Source organism: Elaeis guineensis, chromosome 9, assembly GCF_000442705.2.
Source record: "Elaeis guineensis isolate ETL-2024a chromosome 9, EG11, whole genome shotgun sequence".
In the NCBI taxonomy this organism is placed as follows: Eukaryota; Viridiplantae; Streptophyta; class Magnoliopsida; order Arecales; family Arecaceae; genus Elaeis; species Elaeis guineensis.
In genome coordinates, this window is record NC_026001.2 from 85,018,854 (window position 1) to 85,028,178 (window position 9,325).

The window sequence follows — 9,325 nt, forward strand, 5'->3', positions numbered from 1 at the left end:
TGACAATAACTGATCATTTTATCAAATTTTATGAACTAAAATAGCGTAACTCTCCATTTTACACATACATCATCACATCCTTACATATACATATATACAATATAAACTTGCCTGCATATCCAATTTTTAGAAGATTTCTGTGTTAAATTCTTCTAAATATATGGATATTTGACAATCATATCATATGTCTAAGTAAGAGTTCCTTGGGAGTAACTAATCAACTAGTTTTATGAGGGTCAACCACCATAGGCCGGACAGAGCACTTATCAGGCTGCCTAACTATGTATATTGCATCGCCTGTACCATTGTACAAGTCCTGATTCCGGTGCCATGTCCACAATGCATGGGTCTCATTCATCACCTGCAGATAATTTTTATTATTATTTTTTAGTATTTGGATCTAGGACTGGGAATGTGATTCATTGGAATAGCAGAAATAGAGGAAGAGAAAGAAGGGCACCTCCAATATTCCATGGCCAAAGCTACTCTCTCTATATGCACTGTACTCGGGCTGTCGGTCCCAACAGAAATGGCCTGCTGCAGGTCCTGAAGTGAAGTTGGTAGCACAAAAGCCACCAATGCTCCACCTGCTGTCCAAAGGATCTGGGCATTGGCCAGGATCATCTGCATGCACGTTCATCAGATTTTCCCGGTTGCCGCCGTCTCCGACTGTGATGTGGACAGGGCCACAGGGATCTAATGTATAGTTGTAGACTCGGTTCGACCTTTCATAGGCATGAACCTGTGAACATAGAAAGAAACAAGGTAAAACATATGAAAACAAAAGCTTCCATTGTTTTTATACTCAATCCATATGAACCATATCTCCTAATGCAGCCTAAAACTTACCAGCCCTATCAGACACCCAAAAGTCTTTCTTTAAAGTCAAACTAGAAAGTTAAAACTTTTGGGAACTCAAGTTGCTTTCTAGAAATCAGGAATATAGCCCTTAAGAACAGAATTTGATGGCTATGATTATGGCTTTATGCTATGGCTATGCACTAAATTCATACAGTAGTCCACGTCACAATAGTTCATGACAATAAAAGATTTCCAAGTAATGTAACTTAAAGCAAACATGTTATATTAATGAAAGAAAAAGGTATTCGTCCCTTACATGGCCATTGAGGATAATGTCAACACCATATGAGTATAGTAGATCTTCCATCTCCAACCTCATACACTCTTGTTTCTTGTAAAATATTTTGTAAGTGCTGTACCAAGGTGGATGCCAAGCAGCTACCAACCAGGGAGTGATGGACCTGTCTACATTTGCCAAGTCTCTCTCTAGCCACTTATACTGCTCCCCTGTAATGTTAAATTCATACAGCGATTTGATAAAAAACAATGGTTCATGAAATTGTATTTTGATGAGCTGTAGACGGAATGAGTACATTTTGACTTTTATTTTAAAGGCAAAAAACCACAATAAGCTCAAAGTAGTGATGCATATGGATCAGTTTGGAATGTTTTTGGTAATTCAGAACTTGTGATGCATGAGTACGTATGATAATTGTCAGTAGTTCCATGTATGAGAATATCCTAATAATTAGATGAAGAGGTCTATTTTTTTCTGTCAAACAGGAAGCTAAGAACTGAATTCTCACAAAAGTAGGTGCATGGTAAATTTACCTGACTTATCGAAGGAAGTGTAGGCACCAAGCATGATGAAATGCATACCTCCAGCATTAAAAGAATAATAAAATGTAGAAAATGATCCACTTTCTTCAGCAGGAAATGCAAATCTAGAGCTGTAAGCTACAAAGGTTTTATTTTCGATCTGTTCTTCTGTTTCATGGTTTCCTTCTATTACCATTATTGGAATTTCTGATGTAAGAGGCTCCATAAATCTGAAAGAGATGACTAACAATTATCATAGAGCAGAAAAGACAACCAGTCAAGCCACGGAGAACATACAAGATGATGAATCCATGGGAAATATGCACATTCAACATATGGATAACAATGGACTGCTTACTAGGATATCTGTAACGAAATAACTTAACAATCTACATATTCTTATACCATGCTTGTGTTTCAAGACAAAGCTATTGATTTCTTCATTTCACACCTCCAAACATGATGATATAGAACCGTCCATATACTTAATTGTGTATGTACATGTCTACATATGCATGTGCTTGCCTGTGTATGCATACTTAACAAACATGATCATTGAATGTTTCTAGATGCATGATGCAATATTTTTGGCAAGGATGCATAGTTAATGTTGGATGCATTGCAGCTTCTGTAACTATCTTAAACCTCATCACATATCTTTCTAAATTGTGTCTTTGCAAGAGAGATGGGCAGATATGCAAGAAGCTGCTAAGAAGATTGACTTCACCACTACCCTTGTGAACTGATTGGAGGAGAAAAAGGGTGTCAAGTAGTTGAAGCTTCACTTGCATCAGTTTGCACTAGCTAGTCATTATGGCAAGGAACAAACGCTTTCTTGTTCATAGGTCAAGAAGAATGCTTTACATCTACTTAAATCCTCATAAGTTGCTGTTATCCCTATAGTCCCAGTGTTTTCAGACTTTTTGCCATCACCTCTACCTTGAAAAGAGGAATTCTTGTGTAGTCTTAGTCTAATAGTATATTGTAAACAAAACCAATAAAAAAGATGCCACATCAGCATTTTGAACCAAAAAATTTCGCAACCACCTCAACAATGATGTGTTGAGATACTTAAGCAGTACTAGTGATGTGTTGAGGTGGTTGCAAAATTTTTCAGTTTAAAATGCTGATGTCATATATTTTTTTTATTGACTTTATCTACAATACATATGGTAAACTAAGTCTATCCAAGATTTCTCTTTTGAAAAGGAGCCGATGCTTTGTTGTATTCTTTTGTTCTTCAATAAACTAGATGGGAAGTAATCATCCCCATAGATCACCATCAAAACATTTGCATGACTTGGTTCCAAAATTATGAGGCATCCTAACCAATTAACTTTTCTCCACATATTAAAAGATATAAATTGTAATAAACAGTTTAAATTGTTGATTTGGATGCCTTAGAATACAAATTATAGCCATGTTCACAATTGTGATCAAAACTTCTTTGCATATTATAATAATATCAATGTGAATACAAGTTTTTACACTAGTTGCTAAATGCTTCATGCAATAAACTAGAAGACAAGTTCCCCTGGAGGTTGGGGGGGCGGGGGTGGGGGTTGAGGGGAGGATGTGTGTGCGTGTGAGAGAGAGAGAAGCATATACTAAAAGGCACCATCACCTTCCCCAATAATCCCAACGAGGCTGGTAGGTCTCACCAATGGGAGGATATTACGATAGTAACAAGATAAGCAGTCCAACTCAGTTCCATTTGTGAGATATATATCTGCATAAGGAATATCACCTAACAGCAGAACCAGATCAGGCTTGTTATGTCTTATATGATCGATGGTGGAAGTAGTATTGTACGTGAGTCCTAGATCCCCAACAACAGCAATTCGTTTAGGGTAGCTTCGAGGCCCCAAAGTAGGCATTGTCTTGAAAACATGGATATCACTAATGGCTGGTATAGAAGGATCTCCACATCAATAATAATATGTTGTCCCTGGTTTCAGTCCTGCAAGGTCAAGGATATGTGCACAATATAATGTTATAAAATAGAAGAGATCCAAGTAGCCAGAACATAACATTATTTATCCAAGACACTTGGAGAGTAAAAGTGATTAGTCATTTGTTGGATGCTATGATATTATTTATTACACATTTTATTAGTTTACCAAAAATATGTTATATGCTATACCAGTATTATTGCACCATATAGATAAAACATAATTCAAGATGTATGACATTATTTATTCTTAAAATTATATTTTAAATTCTATATTATATTTTATATTATAGATAACAATTCCATATTATATCATTTTACACTATATTATATTATGTATTATATAGTCACAAAATTATTTATTATATTATTACACACGATAACAATATATTACTTAATTTATTTGAAGTAATTATTAGATATGAAAATATAATTTCATATTTGTAATTCTATAGATAAATATTTACATACAATATTATATTATTATATTTTCATATGCATAATATAACATTATTTTTGCAATCTTCATAATACTCAAAATACCACTATTAATAATATTATCATGTAATAATATAAATATTATATTTCATAAATAATACAATATTAATTTTAATAAATATATTAATATAAAATAATATGTTATATGTTAAAAGGTTTGCTTTATTCTCTTGAGATTACCTAGACTTATCAAGAAATAGGAATCAGCCTATCATTTCTGATGATTTCTGGAAATGGATTTGTTGAAAATGAGAAAAACATCTCTACTTTCCATTGCAGTCTTACTAATTTTCATAAAGCTATAAGAAAAAGCATGCTACATAAACAATTTACCTATGAGCCGAACATGATGGATTATTCCAGAAGTATAGTTCTGAAGGCCTTCAAATGGATAAAGCTGATTGTAAACAAGTGAATATCCAACAGCCTGGTGAGTTAGGGATTGTCGGGATCTTCCATATTGCACGATGCTAGCTACAGACATTGGATCCAATGGCTCGATGTCTTCTCCAACTTGGAAGTCGCCTGAAACGAGAGAAGGAAAATATAAGACATGCAAATGCTTACAGCAAGGGAGGAAAAAAAAATCAAATACTTTTATGAAAAGAAGAGAAGATAAGAAGGCGACAACACATGCACTTAAATCATGTACCATCTCACAGTCAAAATAATCAGCAAGAATATACATACACATACATATACATACATGTATACATATATACAAACATATATATACATACATACATATGTGTGTGTGTATATATATACACATATATATACAAACACATATTGCTTTTTTTTTTTTTTGATGAAATGGGAGGTAGAACCACCCATATTTTATTTTATTAAAGTGAAAGCGAAGGTACAGCTGTGGTGAAAAGAGATAAAGACATGACGAAGCAGAGCACGAGGGTGGGTGGTTATAGGTTTTCAAAGAGGATGGTTAAAAGAAGACAGAGTTGTGGGGATAGCTGAGAAAGCTATCAGGTTTCCACTAGGACTACTATGGTTCTTTCAGAGTTAGGGTTGTAAAACAAGATTCCAAGATGTATCATGGCTAACTCAAAATTGAAGCAGAGTAGAATGTTAGAAACAAGGTTGATTTAGTGCCTTCAGAATCTACCTCTACCCTATGAAACATGGTTCATATTAGCATTGTCACGTCAACTCAGATTCCAACAGAGATTGCAGACCTGTTGTGATGCGAACAATGGAATCAGAGTTTTATTTTTGTTTGGAAATGCAATCGGTCCAAGATAGAACTAGATGTGCCACTTGTTTGGCCACAGGTTTTGGCAAGTAAGCGTGGAATTGGAAGCAGCGTTTGTTGCGTTCTTTCCATAAGGTCCATTGAGTCATGACAACCAGTATTTCCAAACCTTCCAGGAGAAATTGCACATGCTTGTCTGCACGCCAAGAGTTCCAAAGCATAAACTGATCATGTGGCAGGTCAGGAACCTGAAAATTTTTCAGAAGAATGGACCAAACTGACCGGGAAAATGGGCATTGCAGTATGAGATGGTCTACCATTTCCAAGTGCAAGCCCCATAAGGAGCAGCTTGCTGAGCCTTTCCATCCCTTCTTGATTAGATTAGCCTTTGTTTGTATTTTGGCAAGGAAACAGAGATAGGAAAAGTACTTAACCTTCTCTGGCGCTCGGATGTTCCATATAATCGCACTAAAGAAAGGTTTGACTCCTCCATCCAGCAGAAAGCTGTAAAAACGTTTTGCGGAGAACTTTGTGGTCTGGAACCATTTCCATTGTATAAGGTCTTGACTTTCCACGAGTTGTACTGCAGCTAATTCTTGTACTAAATTCGATTGCCCCAAGTTAAAGTCACACGGAACAAGAAATTATTATATTAAACAAACAAAAACTGCTGCCACCGTCTCCGTTCAGAAGCACTGGAACGGGAACTTTTTCATTTTGTTTTTTAAATCTCGTTCTAGCTCGGAAAAGCAGAAATTTTACCAAAAAAACGAGTTTCTGAAATCTAAATAAATTTCAAATGCTAAGAAGAATTCACAAGCAACTGCAACTTGGCACCTCGCCACTGGAAATCAAAAAAAAAAAAAAAAAAAAATCAGAAACAAAGAGTGACCTGTGATCCAAGAAATCCAGACAGAGTCCGGGGTGGCGGAGAGGGAGATGGAAATCTGCTCTGGCTCGAAGCCCCGGGCATGCCGCTGCACCCTCGGGTCAGAGTCCGGCAGGTCCACCGCGAGGCCGCGAAACCTGATGTGATCCAAAAACGAGGTCACCGGATCGAACGGTCCATCCAACGTCGTCGGGATCTCACTGGCACCGCCAACGGCCAACAGTACCAGGACTGCCGCTGCAAGTGGAAATTCCCACCGCGGGCATTTCACCATCTCTTCGCCTCTCCCTTCGTTTACACTGGGGCATTTAGATAATGGTAGGGTTTTGGTTGTGGAAGGGAAATAAATGCAACAAGTGATAAGGGCGGCTGTGTAGGGTTTTGTTTTTGTTTTTCTTTTAACTTAATTATAAATATACCCCAAACCCAACTTATTTTCAAAACTACGATACTTCGATTGATTGGATGGTCAGTATCGAAGAAAATATCATATTTTCAACATGCAATTTCTCCTCCGCATGGCTAATTTGCTCCTCTCTGTGGCCAATAATATTTAAAAAAAATTAAAATTTAAAATTTAAAAATTATATCTTCAACATACAGTTTCAGATTTAAAACTGCATCTTCAACATGCGGTTTCATATTTTCTATACCCTTGTCTCCTCCCCATCCCGCAAATGGTCTCCCCATCCATAGTCCCTGCCTATAGTCCCCCGTCTGTGATCGGTCTTCTCCCCACCCGACATTCACCTTGGGTCCACCCCTCACGACCGGCATCTGCCTCCTCAACTGGCCTTCTCCCCATCCCATGACTGGCGCCCGCCTCCTTGATCGAGCTCTTCCCTGTCGTGCGACCGGCCTCCTTCCTTTCCCGTGACCGGCCCTGTTTCCCTCTTGCGGTGGCTACATCCTTCCATCGCCCCTCCACCTCCTTCCTTCGTTGAGTGGTAGATCTTCACTTTCGATCGGGTGCCTCCCCTTCCCCCATTGAGCGGTGGCTCCCACAGCCGACCGGCCCCCTGTGGTCTCTCTTTTGGTGTATTAAGTACAAGTAAGTTAATTAATTTTTTAATTATGGTTTAATGCTTAATCTATGAGGATGATTTTTTTTGAAAGTGCATGTTAGTTATTGATTTGAATTGTAGTGTAGCTTAAACTCAAATACATGTAGTTGGGTTAATATTCATGCACAAGTTCGTTAAAAAAAAAAAAAAAATCCAATGTAATATTTCTATCTTGGCTCTTTGATGATGTCAATTTTAGGGCTCTTTAATAATGTAGGTGGATAAAGGCTTAATTAAGTTGAATGCTCGATATATGTCGTTTTAGTTTAAATTTTTTTTTTAATAGTCAACGCCACAATAATCCATGCAATGCTCATAATTAAAATAAATTAATAAGTTATTTATATACATTTATTTGTATATGCAAGTTTACTTATAATTTATATATATTTATTTGATAGTGAGCTAAATTTACTTTTTTTTATTGTGTATGTAATGAAATATGGTAGAAATTATCATAGTCTTATATTATATTAATGGTTTGATAGTTAATGAACCATGTGGCATTGAGTACAATGAGCGACCACAAAAAGCTATTAGAATTAAAAATGAAATGAAATATGAAGAGTTGAAGGATAAGTTTTACAAAGTCTTTCGTGTGGATGGAAGATGAAATAAACTAATAATAATATATAGATATCCATAAGTTGTACAACTGTCAGTAATCAAGTATGAAGCTGTTTCGATTACTGATGACGATGATATGGAGATAATTTTTTCAATAATAAGTTTCCATCCATGTTTATCCAGTGCAGAGTTGTATCTAAATGTGCAATCCTTAGAAGATGCCGGAGATATTCGTGATCGAGTCAATTTTGAAGTAGGTGATTAGGATTTAGGAATGACAATATAAGTCGAAGAACAAAATGTTTGCTCTAGTCCGTACATTGTAGATAATGTCGCAGCAAACATGGGTTCATGACATATGGAGTAGTTTGGTATAGTAGACCATGATGTGACACAAGATATCGTCAGACAAGCATCATTACATACAATGGCCAATGATATGGTTCATGCAAATAATAGGCTTTTTCAGGAAGATGATGTGCTAAGCGAAGATGATACGGATGAGGATGCTCAGCAAGCTGGCACATCATATAACGTAGGAAAAGCCCACTTAATATTAGAAGCCCACATGATATTGGAAGCTCACGTAGCATAGAAAATTTAACTGACATAGGAGTCCCAAATTTTTCTATGTTTGAAGCTTCTTCCGGAACATTTAGTCATTTTGATTGGATAGCTACTAATGTATCAATGTGTTCTACATTGCAAGCTGAGTGTAATACATGAGAAAGAGGTGAAGAGTTACATAAAGGGCTTTATTTTGTAGATAAGGTAGAATTACAAACTGCAGTAAAACAATATTTAATTGATATGCATCACGAATTCAAGATTATTGAGTCGAAGCTAAAACTATGGGTTGTTAAATGTAAAAAAAAGAGTCGGGATGTCAATGGATGCTTCGAGCAATTAAGTGGCATGACAATTTTGAAATCACACGGTATGCTGATCTGCATACATATTTGTCTGCTATATTTTCTCAGGATCATTATGGGCTAGACTCTAATTTTATCGCCAGTGAAATATGGGATCTGGTGAAAGAAGTACCTGCAATTTTCATTGCTGGCATTGGTGTGGTATTAAAAAATAGATTCAACTATATAGTCAGTTATAGAAAGTTATGGGAGGCCAAGCAAAAAGCAATGGTCATGGTATTTGGTGATTGGGATAGGTCATATGAATTACTATCAAAATCGTTGCACGCTGTAGAGGAATTCAATCCCAGATCTTGGATTAAATTCATCAGCACTCCTACAGGTCACCCAGTATATGCTGCATTCGATCGTGTTTTTTGGGCATTTGCACCTTCCATTGAAGGGTTTAACTATTGTCGACTAGCGATTAGTATCGATACAACATTCTTATATGAAAAGTATCGAGAGAATATGTTGATTGCAACCATTGTGGATGGGAATAATCAAATTTTTCCACTTGCATTTGCCATAATAGATGAGGAGTCTACGGATACCTGGGGTTGGTTCTTAACTTGTATGAAAACTTTTGTTACTACATGTTAGAATATATGTCTA

The 9,325-nt window shown here is 36.5% G+C and overlaps 1 pseudogene; it reads right to left on the reverse strand.

Annotated features, from left to right (window-relative positions):
* On the reverse strand, positions 1–6,510 carry LOC140851571 (purple acid phosphatase 15-like; annotated as a pseudogene).
* Positions 6,511–9,325: the final 2,815 nt, after the last annotated feature.